The sequence below is a fragment of the Triturus cristatus genome, chromosome 2_2 (genome assembly GCF_964204655.1).
Source record: "Triturus cristatus chromosome 2_2, aTriCri1.1, whole genome shotgun sequence".
In the NCBI taxonomy this organism is placed as follows: Eukaryota; Metazoa; Chordata; class Amphibia; order Caudata; family Salamandridae; genus Triturus; species Triturus cristatus.
The window spans coordinates 1052055159-1052067773 of NC_140582.1; the positions used below are offsets into that span (position 1 = coordinate 1052055159).

Here is a 12615-nt window from a genome sequence, read left to right on the forward strand (position 1 = left end):
ACAATGATTGTGTGAGCATTGCCCAGCAGCACGAGTATACAGCAATTGGAAGAGTGCAGGAATGTATAAGTGGCTTACCTGTTCCTATGACAACAGCGGTGTGGATTTCCCGCATGAACAAGTGTCTGCTGCAAAGAGGGGACCTGGACATTGGGCTCTGTGCCAGGCAGAGGAGTGAAAATGGGACATAAGGTAAGTTTTAACCTTATTTCCTGTGTTCCTGCCGGTTTGAGTGTGGAGGGTCTTCCCTTGGCAGTAAGGCACATTGTAATCTGCACGGCGGTAAAGGTGTCTGGACTTCTATCATCAGTCGCTGCAGCCTGTTCCTCCGTCACGGTGGGGTGAGAAAACCTGGTGGTGGGGGCAGGAACTGGGCGGTGTTACGTCTGTGGAACTGGCAGCATCGAAATAAAAGTCGGCGGACTGCCAAGCCGACGGTCGGGGACTCCGACGCCTCTGCGACAGTGGTACCGAGACCGTTAAAGTTGTAAGTAGGCCCTAAGTCTTTTGAAGCTTCACCATAAAGCTGCATTCAAACATTGCCTCCCATTATGCTCAATCTCGAGCATTGTCTACTTTAAAATTTCATACTAACATCTTGCCTTGGCCTAACTGTTAAATCGTTTAATTGTGTTAAAATGCTGCCACCAACCCCTTGCCTTATACGCAGATTCTTCCACTATGGCGTAATTGTTCTCCAGTATTGGATCTTTCATAGATTCACATGTTTGAATAATTCCCCGTTGTTGTGGTGGGAGTCCCACGGTGCAATTGAAAAAGCAGTACAGGTTATACATAGCCCAGAAGGACTAGAAAACATTCACTACAGTAACGTATCCACATCATTACATAAGAACCAAACCCCTGTCAATTATGTGACAGCACCCTCTAGAACACCCCCCCACAAAGGCGTGATGGGAGTCTCCCTGAGCCTAGGGTGTTTAGACAAAATATTGATTTAAAAAATATCAGAAGACAGAAATTAAATATTCTGACACACAAATATCATGATGCACAAATATTGCTGAAAAGAATATCATTTATTTAGGTAAGTAATATCTTTGTAAGTAATATTGTGGTTTTTAATATCGTTTTCACTAATATAGTGGTTCAAAATATCCTTTGAAATTATTTTAATGTGTTTTAGCTGATATATTAATTTGATGTGTTACTATTGTTTATATACATGTTATTAATTGTATTTAAGACATAACTTGTAATTTTAAGTGATTTAGAATGTTTTCTTAATTTGTAAATGTAATTTATAGTGTTGTAGTGTGTTGTTGGGTTTGTAGGGGATAGGGTGGGAAGTTAATTAGGTAATAATTAAGAATTATTTAACACATTTTATTTAATTATAGTCCTACACTTTCCCTATTATTGTGGTGACCAGAATAGGAATAGTGAATCTAACCCTCCATATTTTAACACTTATCTACTGTTGCATAAACTAGAGTGGAAATAGTATTTTTAATATTCTTGGACTCCAATAGTTTTCATAATATTAGTTAAGTAGATTCTATAGCATTAATTATATTTTTATATGTTACATTATTTATTTACATTTTAACCCGTTCCCTGCTCATGACGGAACCACTCCGTCATGAGCCACGGGCGCCGTGTGCTCATGACGGAGTGGTTCCGTCATGCTGCGGCCGTTGGCGGCCGCTCACCCCACGCGGCACTGATTCCCCGCCTGTGCGGGCAATCAATGCGAGTGGGCGGAGTCGTGACGGAACCACTCCGTCATGAGCACAGCGCGCCCGTGGCTCATGACGGAGTGGTTCCGTCACGAGCATGGCGGCGCCGCACTGACCCCGAACCCCCCCAGCGCCGCGGCGGAATTCGTGCCGCGGCGAAGGGGTTAAATACATTTTAATGTTTATAGTGTTTTTGTAAATGTGTTTTTGTTTATAAATGTGTAATATTTTATTTATTGTCTACAATAATAAATATATTTTTTCTTATTTAATTGGTTTACATTGTTATAGTTTTATTGTGTATATATGTTATGTATATATGTATGTGTGTGTGTATAGTGTAACATAATTAAACTATCAATTTTACATTATATACTCAAATTTGCATTTATTACCATCAATAAATATGCATATATATTTTCATATCCAGAATTGTTAATGATACATGATTCCGAACAAAAGAGAAATTACTTTTTTACTACTTCTAATCCGACCATTTGTATCGCAACTCACAGAAAATTGCAGACTTTCTAAGCCCTGAAGAAGTCCCATGAGGGACGAATCGCGTCGGCAGTCTTGTCCATTGTGCGTCTGTATTTTAAAGAAATTGTTTATGGATTGAAAGAATAAAGACACCGTTTTCTACAATCAAAAATACGATCCAATTGCTCTTTCATTTGGAAAGAAATCCATCTATACTTTACAATATTACAGACTATAGACAATAATTTCCTTCACAAACTGTCTGTTTGATATTTTCGAGTACAGGGCCACCTGTGTTGAATTGTTTGTGGGGCTTTGGATACCGCCTTTATGGGATGCATGTGTGTCACATCCCAGGCCAAGTGCACCGATTTATTATCATAATACAGAAGCCACAACACGTTGTAACGACTGGTGCTGGACTCTTGTGCTCTGACCTTCAATTTTGTGACTGTATATATACAAATACATATCATCATGATGCATTTTATATGGTGGTTTTTTATTGCAACAATCAATTTACAACTATACCTTGTTCACACCATCTTATGATATATACATATTATCAGTTGCTGTGTATTTGAACTATGTGCACTTTAAACCATTTATGGTAAAACCACTGCATATTTTTTGGTAATATGAGCCACTACAATATTAGTTAAGAAAATAAACTCTACGACTAGCAGAATAATGTGCCAGTGTGTTTTCTATGTTCATTATGTTTGTTTTACCACGTGGTTTTAGTTCACAGCATATAAAAAAAGGTGGCGAACTGCTTTCTCAGATATGTGATCAAGGACAAGTGGTGCCCGAAATGCGTCATTTGAGGAGTAATAACAATTGAATGCCTACATTTCTGGTGGTTTGTGGTTCTCTGTTTGCTGAAAACGGCAGTGCTGAAAAACGGAGAAATCTTTACGGTCGTTTGTATCAAATTACGGAAGGTGGTTGCTTCCGTGACAAGCCTACTCCGCGAGCAGCAGGCTGCCGCTCTCAACCAGAAAGCCAGGATCCGAGAAAGGAAGTTTGCCGGCAGCCCCCCTAACGCAGCTGGATATCCTCAAGGAAGCCTGAAGGTGTAGCGACGTGGTTGGATGACCGGTCGTGTACAGCTTTCCCCTGAAGGCGGTGAGTGAACCAGCGATCTGCGTAGGTGGGGAGGAGTGAAAGGCACAGCGCGGACCGCTACGACTAGCAACGCCGCAACAGTATAGGTATTACAGTTGTCCTCATGATGTCAGCCGAGGTGGCTCATGAGCACGAGGTCACAGCGGAAGAACTTACAGTAAAAGAAGGGGATGCCAAAGCCCTTTTGAAAAAACTGAAAAAGTGCATGCGAGCGGAAACAACAAAATGGTGGGAACACAAATCGCTCACAAAATATGTAGAAGTCGGGCGGATTCCGCGAGGCTTAAGGATCTTGCTAGCTCCGAGCTTCGAAAGCCCTAATCCAAGCATGCTGAAAGAGTGGGGCGAAAGTAATTTGGCAGCATCGATAAACCTAGTCAAAATATTGGTAAAATACGCAGAGAGAGATCGGCAAGCATTAATGGCGGAAATAGAACAAATTAACGAACAACTTAAGAAACTAGGACCAAGTGAATTTATATTGAGAACCAGAAAAGATATACAGGAGAGGCTTACCAAACAAGAGAACAAAATACAGATCCGGAAGGCCTATAAGTTTTCTAGAGACAAGTGTGATTATGAACAAGGTCGTATTTTCACCTTCGCTCGCAAATACGAAAATGCCAAGAAAGCCAAATTCAGTAAAAAAACATCCAATACTACAGCAATTTCAGTACAGGGTAGCACTGGGGAAAATGAAATTATCGCAGCTGTGGATAGTGATTCTCTCACAAGTGAGTTATCATCAGACAGTGAGAGTACGAGTAGTTTGGGAGAATGCGGACACACGAAAGTATTGGATTTAGGCAAGGAGGTTGATTTTTTTATCGTTCGACCGTCGCCAAACCTTGACACCGAGAACTCAAAAAAGGAAAATAGAGCCAGAAAGAACACAAGAAGAAGGGAACAGCGCAAGAAACAGAAAAAAACATATTGGCGCAGAAAATGATGACAGATAACAACACCATTATTAACCTTTCCACAACATTATTATCAGAAGCAGAAAAGCAATTGCTATGTTTGAGACTATCATTCTGTCCAGTAAGCGATTTTAATTACGCTCGAACGAGGGTTGACATTTTTTGTTTTATTCGGAAGTTAAAACTCTGAAAGTTTTACTGAGTTACAAGCATCGGATGTGCCTGCCTTACTTGCCCTACACGATCTCAACAATGATGACAGCATGGTCGCACAGGATCAAATTGAGGAACAGTCCACACAAGTAAGGCTACAAGAGGCTAATATAAGACAACTTGGAGGGGGCATGAGCCCTTTCAAACCAAAGTCCAAATTTATTCCAACAATGCCGAAAGATGCAATCGATATCTTTCATGAGGTGGTTACAGAGGAAAAAAAAAAGTTGCATCACCAAACCAAACATAGGAAACGGTACAAAAGCAAATGTGAAATGGAGTATACCAAAAAAGAAACTCAGCAACAATCATGAAATTATTGTGGCCAAATCTGACAAAGGTGGGAATATGGTAATTTGGCCACAAATAGACTATTTAATGGAAGCACGCAGACATATAAAGGACTTAGAATGTTATGAAAAAAACTATCATAAACAATACAATTTGGCCAAAGAAATACTGAAGAAAGATCTACTCGGGTGGAAACGAGAAGGGGCGATTTCCCCGGAAGAGTTCAAATTCCTAAACGTGGAGCACCCAGTGTTGCCGAGATTGTACTTTATCCCAAAAGTCCACAAAAATATAACACCCATTACAGGCAGGCCCATTATATCGGCCATCAACAGTGTAGGGGAGAAAGTAACACGAAATGTAGATTTCTTTCTACAGGACTATGTAAAACAACTGCCAAGTTATGCAAAAGATACTGGTGACTTCCTTAAAAAAGTACAAGCTATCGAATGGTCGGAGGATTTGTTGGTCATTACTTTGGACATTGAATCTTTATATACATGCATCGAGCACACCACAGGATTGAATGTAGTCAAACATTTTTGGGATTCAAGACCCATAGAGTACTACAACCACAACAAGATGCTTTTAAGAATAGTCTCACAGTGTTTGCATAATAATTATTTTTCATTTGGGAATGACATTTTTTTGCAAAAGAGAGGAGTTGCTATGGGGGCTTGCTTCTCCCCCAGCGACGCATTCTTGCATGTTGGCTGGTGGGAGGAGCAGGTCCTCAAAAATACTCTTGGCATGGAATATAAAATCATGTTTTGCACTGGTTAAGATACATCGATGATGTTTTTATTGTATGGCGAGGAGATGAAAGAAGTGCAACTAATTTTATCAATCAGATCAATAACAACACTGACAATCTGAAATTTACCTCTCAAATCAATAAGAACTGTATTGAATTCCTTGATGTTAAAGTTTACCTAAAAGAGGGGCAGTTAGCGACTACGCTATATAGGAAAGTCACTGCTGGCAATTTAACACTCCATGCCAGCAGTGCACACCCTAAACACCTGATTAGAAACATCCCCTATGGGGAATTATTACGTTTGAAAAGGATCTGCAGTACAGAAGGGGATCTTAAAAGATGTACAGAAGAGGCTCTTTGCAGATTCAGGCAAAGAGGATACAGTGAAGACATCCTCAAATAGGCAGTAAACAAAATGAATGAAAGAACCAGGGAATCCTTGATCAGTATCAATACGGACAAGGAAGCATCCAATGAAGCGAATAATGCCCCTAGGTTAATACCCACCTATAGCAAGCAAGAGAGAAAGATTCGGTCCATTATTAGACGCAGTTGGCCAATTGTCCTCACAGATGGGGTATTGTCTCCCAGACTACCAACACAACCGGTCGTCACATACAGGAAAGGTTTATCTATGCGCACCCAACTTGTCAAGTCCAGTCCTGAGTTGTCCACAGCAAAAATGTAGCTACAACCTAAGCAAGGGTTCACGAAATGCGCTTCTTGTAGAGCGTGCAAGTTCGGGGTAAACACCACGCACTACTCTACCCCATTCAGTCCTGATAAAATAGCCATTCAGGGAAATTTCAATTGCAGGACGGAATTTGCGGTTCATGTTCTGACATGCACCTGCGGCTTAAGATATGTGGGGAGTACCAAGCTGCAGGTGCATGTCAGAATATTGCACATTTTCGAGCCATCGTGAATAATGACTCTACCTATCCGGTGGCTCGCCATTTCAAGCAGGTACACAACAACGATCTTAACTGCTTGACATATTTTGTAGTGGTGGCCATTCCTAATCTTCGTAGAGGGGGAGACAGAGAAAAAATGTTAAGGCAGATGGAGTCTAGGACGATCTTAGAGTTAGACAGCAAGTTTCCATATGTCCTCAACGACACGGAGGACTTGCGTCACTTTCTATAAATAGTTAATCTAGACTGGACCAAACTAGCTGAGTTCACCCGTATGTTTGGTACCGGAGTTTCCCTTGACTTCTGTAAATACTAGATACATTTCTTCTGAATAGGAATTAGTTCTCGCTGCGGCCCCTCTGAGTATTTAAGGCTCGCATTTTTGCACATTCTCTTTTTGTGATAGAGTATTTTTACGATGGTATTTTTTTCCAAAGGATTTGCGCCCTCTAGTTGTAAGGAACACGGTGCTGAGTAGACTGGACTACTGTAATTCCTTGTATCTGGGAGCCCCCCAATACATTTTTCAGGGATTGCAGAGAGTCCAATCCATGGCAGCAAAGTTGGCACTAGACAGGCAACGTATGTCCTCTACTACTCTGGCCTTGAGAGATCTCCACTGGCTGCCTATTAAGGAAAGGGTCTGCTTCAAATCTCTTTGTATCGTATATAAAGCAGTACACGATTTGGGACCGATCCCACTTCAGGAAAAGTTTACCTGGTACAATCCCAAGAGGCAGCTCCGCTCCTCCAGCGCAAATTTGATGACAACCACCAGCTTCAAGCGCTCGAGGATGGGGGGTAGAGCCTTCAGTGTGGTTGCTGCACATCAATGGAATGAGTTGCCCCAGAGTATCAGACAAGCCAACTCTCTGACTGAGTTCAGAAAGAGCCTGAAAACCTGGCTATTTCCTAAGGACTGATCCTAGCCTTCTCTGTGTCACTCTGGTCTGCTCTCATGCTGGTTATGTCTAAGTCTAAGCGCCAGGATACCCGTAGGGTGGCAGTTTGCGCTCTATAAGAACTAAATACAATACAATTCAATTAATGATTTTATATTTGTGCCCGAATATGATTTTTAACTCTCGATTACTTAATCCATGGGTTTTATTGTATTTATACAAATACATATCATCATGATGCATTTTATATGGTGTTTTTTTATTGCAACAATCAATTTACAACTATACCGTGTTCATACCATCTTATCATATGTACATATTATCAGTTGCTGTGTATTTGAACTATGTGCCCTTTAAAGCATTTATGGTAAAACCACTGCATATTTTTGGGTAATATGAGCCACTACCATATTTGTTAAGAAAATGAAAACAAACTCTACGACCAGCAGAATATTGTGCCATTGCATTTTCTATGTTCGTTAAGTTTTTTTTATCACGTGGTTTTAGTTCACAGCATATAAAAAATGATGGCATACTTTTTTCAGATCTGTGATCAAGGGCAAGTGGTGCCCGAAATGCGTCATTTGAGGAGTAATAAAAATGGAATGCCTGCATTTCCCGTGGTTCGTGGTTCTCTGTTTGCCGAAAATGACTGCTGTAAAACTGAGAATATTTACGGTCGTATGCATATATATATATATATATATAATCTACTGGCGGTCGTCAGTAGATAGTTATAGTTAGGACCGTGTTTCCATAGGAAATCTCAAAATTCTATTTTGAATAACTTTGGCGCCGGTTGACGAATCCTCGCAAAATTTTCAAAACTAATGGGGCGCTCCGCTCAGCTCCTACCCTGAAAGTCTCGAGGGGATTCGTCAAGCGGGGGCCGAGAATCCACTGGAGGAAAAAAAAGCAATGAAGCAGGGAAACTACGAGTCCCAGAGTGCTGTATGGAAACCACCCACCAGAGGGCATAACTCACCTGTGAGACTTAAAAAAGTGACTCGCTTCCTGCTTCCATGCCGCTGACCAAATATCGAAGGAGCCCGTGATCAAGGCGCAAGTCGCGCTGAAACGCGTAGGGCAGAAAATCTATCTAAAGCACAGTGATGTCCGGATGGAACTAATTATTCCTGTTTGATGAGTGCGTTCTCACAGGGGGACACCCAATTGTTTGCATACTTATCGGCCAGTCCAGGCCGAGAGAACTGCACTCCCGCCGAAGGAAATGGCAGGCCGGCTCCCACAGACTGGTCTAAGGTGAGCCCTCGGGTCAAACGGGCCCCTTTAACAGAACCGGAATTCTGTGCTTGGAGCTCACTGGAGAGCAAAAAGCATGATATTTTGGGAAGCGGAATCCACTGGAGGAAAAAAAAGCAATGAAGCAGGGAAACTAGGAGTCCTAAAGTGCTGTATGGAAACCACCCACCAGAGGGCGTAACTCACCTGTGAGACTTAAAAAAGTGACTCACTTCCTGCTTCCATGCCACCGACCAAATATCGAAGGAGCCCGTGATCAAGGCGCAAGTCGTGCTGAAACGCGTAGGGCAGAAAATGTATCTAAAGCACAGTGATGTCCGGATGGAACTAATTATTCCTGTTTGATAAGTGCGTTCTCACAGGGGGACACCCAATTGTTTGCATACTTATCGGCCAGTCCTGGCCGAGAGAACTGCACTCCCGTTGAAGGAAATGGCGGGCCGGCTCCCACAGACTGGTCTAAGGTGAGGCCTCGGGTCAAACAGGCCCCTTTAACAGAACCGGAATTCTGTGCTTGGAGCTCACTGGAGAGCAAAAAGCATGATATTTTGGGAAGCGGAATCCACTGGAGGAAAAAAAAGCAATGAAACAGGGAAACTACGAGTCCCAGAGTGCTGTATCGAAACCACCTACCAGAGGGCGTAACTCACCTGTGAGACTTAAAAAAGTGACTCGCTTCCTGCTTCCATGCCGCCGACCAAAGGAGCCCGTGACAAGGCGCAAGTCGCGCTGAAACGCGTAGGGCAGAAAATGTATCTAAAGCACAGTGATGTCCGGATGGAACTAATTATTCCTGTTTGATAAGTGCGTTCTCACAGGGGGACACCCAATTGTTTGCATATATATATATATATTATCTACTGGCGGTCGCCAGCAGATAGTTATAGTTAGGACCGTGTTTCCATAGAAAATCTCAAAATTCTATTTTGAATAACTTTGGCGCCGGTTGACGAATCCTCGTGAAATTTTAAAAACTAATGGGGCGCTCCGCTCAGCTCCTACCCTGAAAGTCTCGGGGGGATTCGTCAAGCGGGGGCCGAAAAAAAAGGGGGGTCCCAAAACGCGTTTTCCACATGCATTTTCCCATTGGACCTTTAGTCGAAGGTACAGCCCGAACGGCTGAACAGAATTACTTGAAATTTGGCAAAGAGGTAGTCCTCAGGTCAGGGATGTGCCTTTTGCATATATGGAGTCAATCTGTTCAGTAGTTCCTGAGAAAATTGCAGTTAAAGTACATAAATATCTATAGCCGCGCACCGTGCGCGCACCCTAACGTGCGCGAGCGTAATTCTGATTGGTGGTTACATGTCAGTCAACGTTCGAATCGGTCGAAATCAGGAAGTGTCGGCCACCATTTTGTTTGTTTTGAGTGCGAGAGTGAAAAAGGAAGGTGGCGAACATGAAAAGGGGGCAGGGTAGAGAGTTCCTGACCCCCTAGCCTTTGTCAGGGGGACCCTGAAGGACCACGAAGGCTGAAAAAAACATTTACATTTTTTTTTTTAAAAATTGCGGGGTGCGCGCCCGGGGCGCGCACGGTGAAAAACCATAAAAAAAAAAAATTATTCATACGTAGCTTTTAGTAAAATAAATATATAAAAAAGTTAATAATAAATACATAACTTAGCATTTAAAAAAACGTACAAATTCACTGAAAAAACCATAGGTTTCACACATGTTATAGTTAGGAATTAGCATTTAAAAAACCTTGCAAATTCACTTAAAAAACCATAGGTTTCACACATGTTATAGTTAGGTGGACATTTCACTCGTAAAAAACCAATGAAATTCCCCCGTTATAGTTAGTTCAGATAACTATAACTCGCGCGACCGCCACTCTTATCAAAAGGATGATGTCATCAGTGATGTCATGAGTGATGCCACTGACCATGTCATGAGTGATGTAATATGTGACGTCATGAGCAGTGGATTGCGGGCGCGCGAGTTATAGTTATCTGAACTAACTATAACGGGGGAATTTCATTGTTTTTTTATGAGTGAAATGTCCACCTAACTATAACATGTGTGAAACCTATGGTTTTTTAAGTGAATTTGCAATGTTTTTTAAATGCTAATTCCTAACTATAACGTGTGTGAAACCTATGGTTTTTTCAGTGAATATATATATATATATATGTATATATATATATCCAAATTACAGTGTTAAAATCCAGGTAAGACGCACACTCAGAGTACATATTGCTCAGTAGATGGCTTTACTTCCAGTTGCGCATTTTGACTTCCTGTGTGATCAAGACTTTTGAAGTTGAAACGTGTAACTGGAAGTAAAGCCATCTACTGAGCAATATCTACCCTGAGTGTGCATCTTACTTGGATTTTAACACTATGGGCCCGATTCCGATCCGGGTCGGAAAGCGTTCCGACCAACACGGACCGGGACTGAAGTCCGACCGACTCGTACAGGCGCTGTACGACCTTACAAGTACGATGCGCCCCGGTCAAAATCCAATCGACTCGCACGGAATCAATCCGGACTGACCGAAACGTACGGAAAACAGCGCCGCGGATTGGAAACTGAACCGAAACCTTCCGACCGACACGAAACGGCTACAGTTCCGACCGACACGAACACGCGCCTTACAACCAGCCAAGTACGATGCAATGCCTTGCGGACAAAAGCGAGTCGCACGGAGTCCAAGCCGTACAACCGATTCGCACAGACCAGAGATATTGGCAATAAAAAGAGCCAGTCGCGACCGGCGCGTACGTGAAACATGCAACATAGCACAATGTCAGTGTGACCGAATCAGATCACACCGCAAGTGACGCCACAGGCGTACGACCCGGACAACTGAACGTCCCCGTCAGGCCTAAAAAAATCATGTAATTGACACAGAAAAAGGCCAAACAGGCAGTTGTAAATCCGAAAAAAATCACATTTCAAACCAAGACACACCCACAACTCCACCAATAAAAAAGGGCAAAAATCCAGACCATGATCCTTTGCAAATCTCACAGACCTGCAAACAGACAACACCTCCACACTGAGACATACAGCCACAACCTACACACTACACAACATTAGCACCACACAATAGGCACACTCACAGTCACCCAGCCATACACATACTCACCAACCCTCACTACCACACACACACACACCCATCCATCTCTACCACCACCCATCACCATGCCCCCAAAGAAGAATCCAAAGTTCACAGACAGTGAGTTGGAGGTCATGGTAGATGAACTCATCAGAGTAGAGCCACAGTTATTTGGTTCCTTGGTCCAACAGACCCCCCTATCCCAGAAAAACAATATGTGGGCGAGGATTGTCGACAAGGTGAATGCCTTAGCACCTACCATGCGCACAATGGACAACATCAGGAACCAGTGGTACGACATACGCTGGAGGGTCAAGAAACTCATCAGCAAAGACCATGCCCTAGGCCAGCCCACTGGTGGTGGTCCTCCTGCAAAACCGGTGTATTTCACTTCCTGGGAGGAGATGGTGCGGGCTATGTTCCCACCAGTTGGCCTCCATGGATTGCCTGGAGTACCAGACCCTGGTGAGTACACAAACAACTATTACAAAAAGTGATGTCACAGCAATCAGCACCCACAGACAATAATGTCAGGGGGACAGAGAAAACATTCACTGTCATCAAGCCACATCAACCTAAACATAACTATCCTCTCATGTGTATGCCACCTAGAGAAACACAACACCTGCAATGTCACAGTAACATGTACATGTACAAACCCAATGACAAACACCCCCGGGATTTGGCCCCATACACCACCAAACACCGTCAGTCATCAAGCTACCACAGTTGCACACACTCCCAGGGAAGCCGAGTCATAGGAAGGAAGGTCTGGCGTGCTGGACAGGTGGGTGTAGCTGAAAGCAGGGTGAGAGTCGTAGTCCCAGGCCATACTCCCCATCCCACCTGCCCCAGGAATAGGCCCATGCACCAGGCTCACCTCACAGGGAGTGTCAGAGTACAGGCAAGATTGGAGACACTGGGCTCTGGTGTGGGGAGCACAAGGCCTTTCTGGGACTTGGGCACCAACAAACACCAAAAC

At 43.0% G+C, this 12615-nt stretch overlaps 1 protein-coding gene across 1 annotated transcript in view; it reads left to right on the forward strand.

Moving 5' to 3' along the window:
- POLN (DNA polymerase nu) overlaps positions 1–12615 on the forward strand; it is a 2789368-nt gene that overhangs the window by 1295901 nt on the left and 1480852 nt on the right. The window lies entirely within an intron of this gene.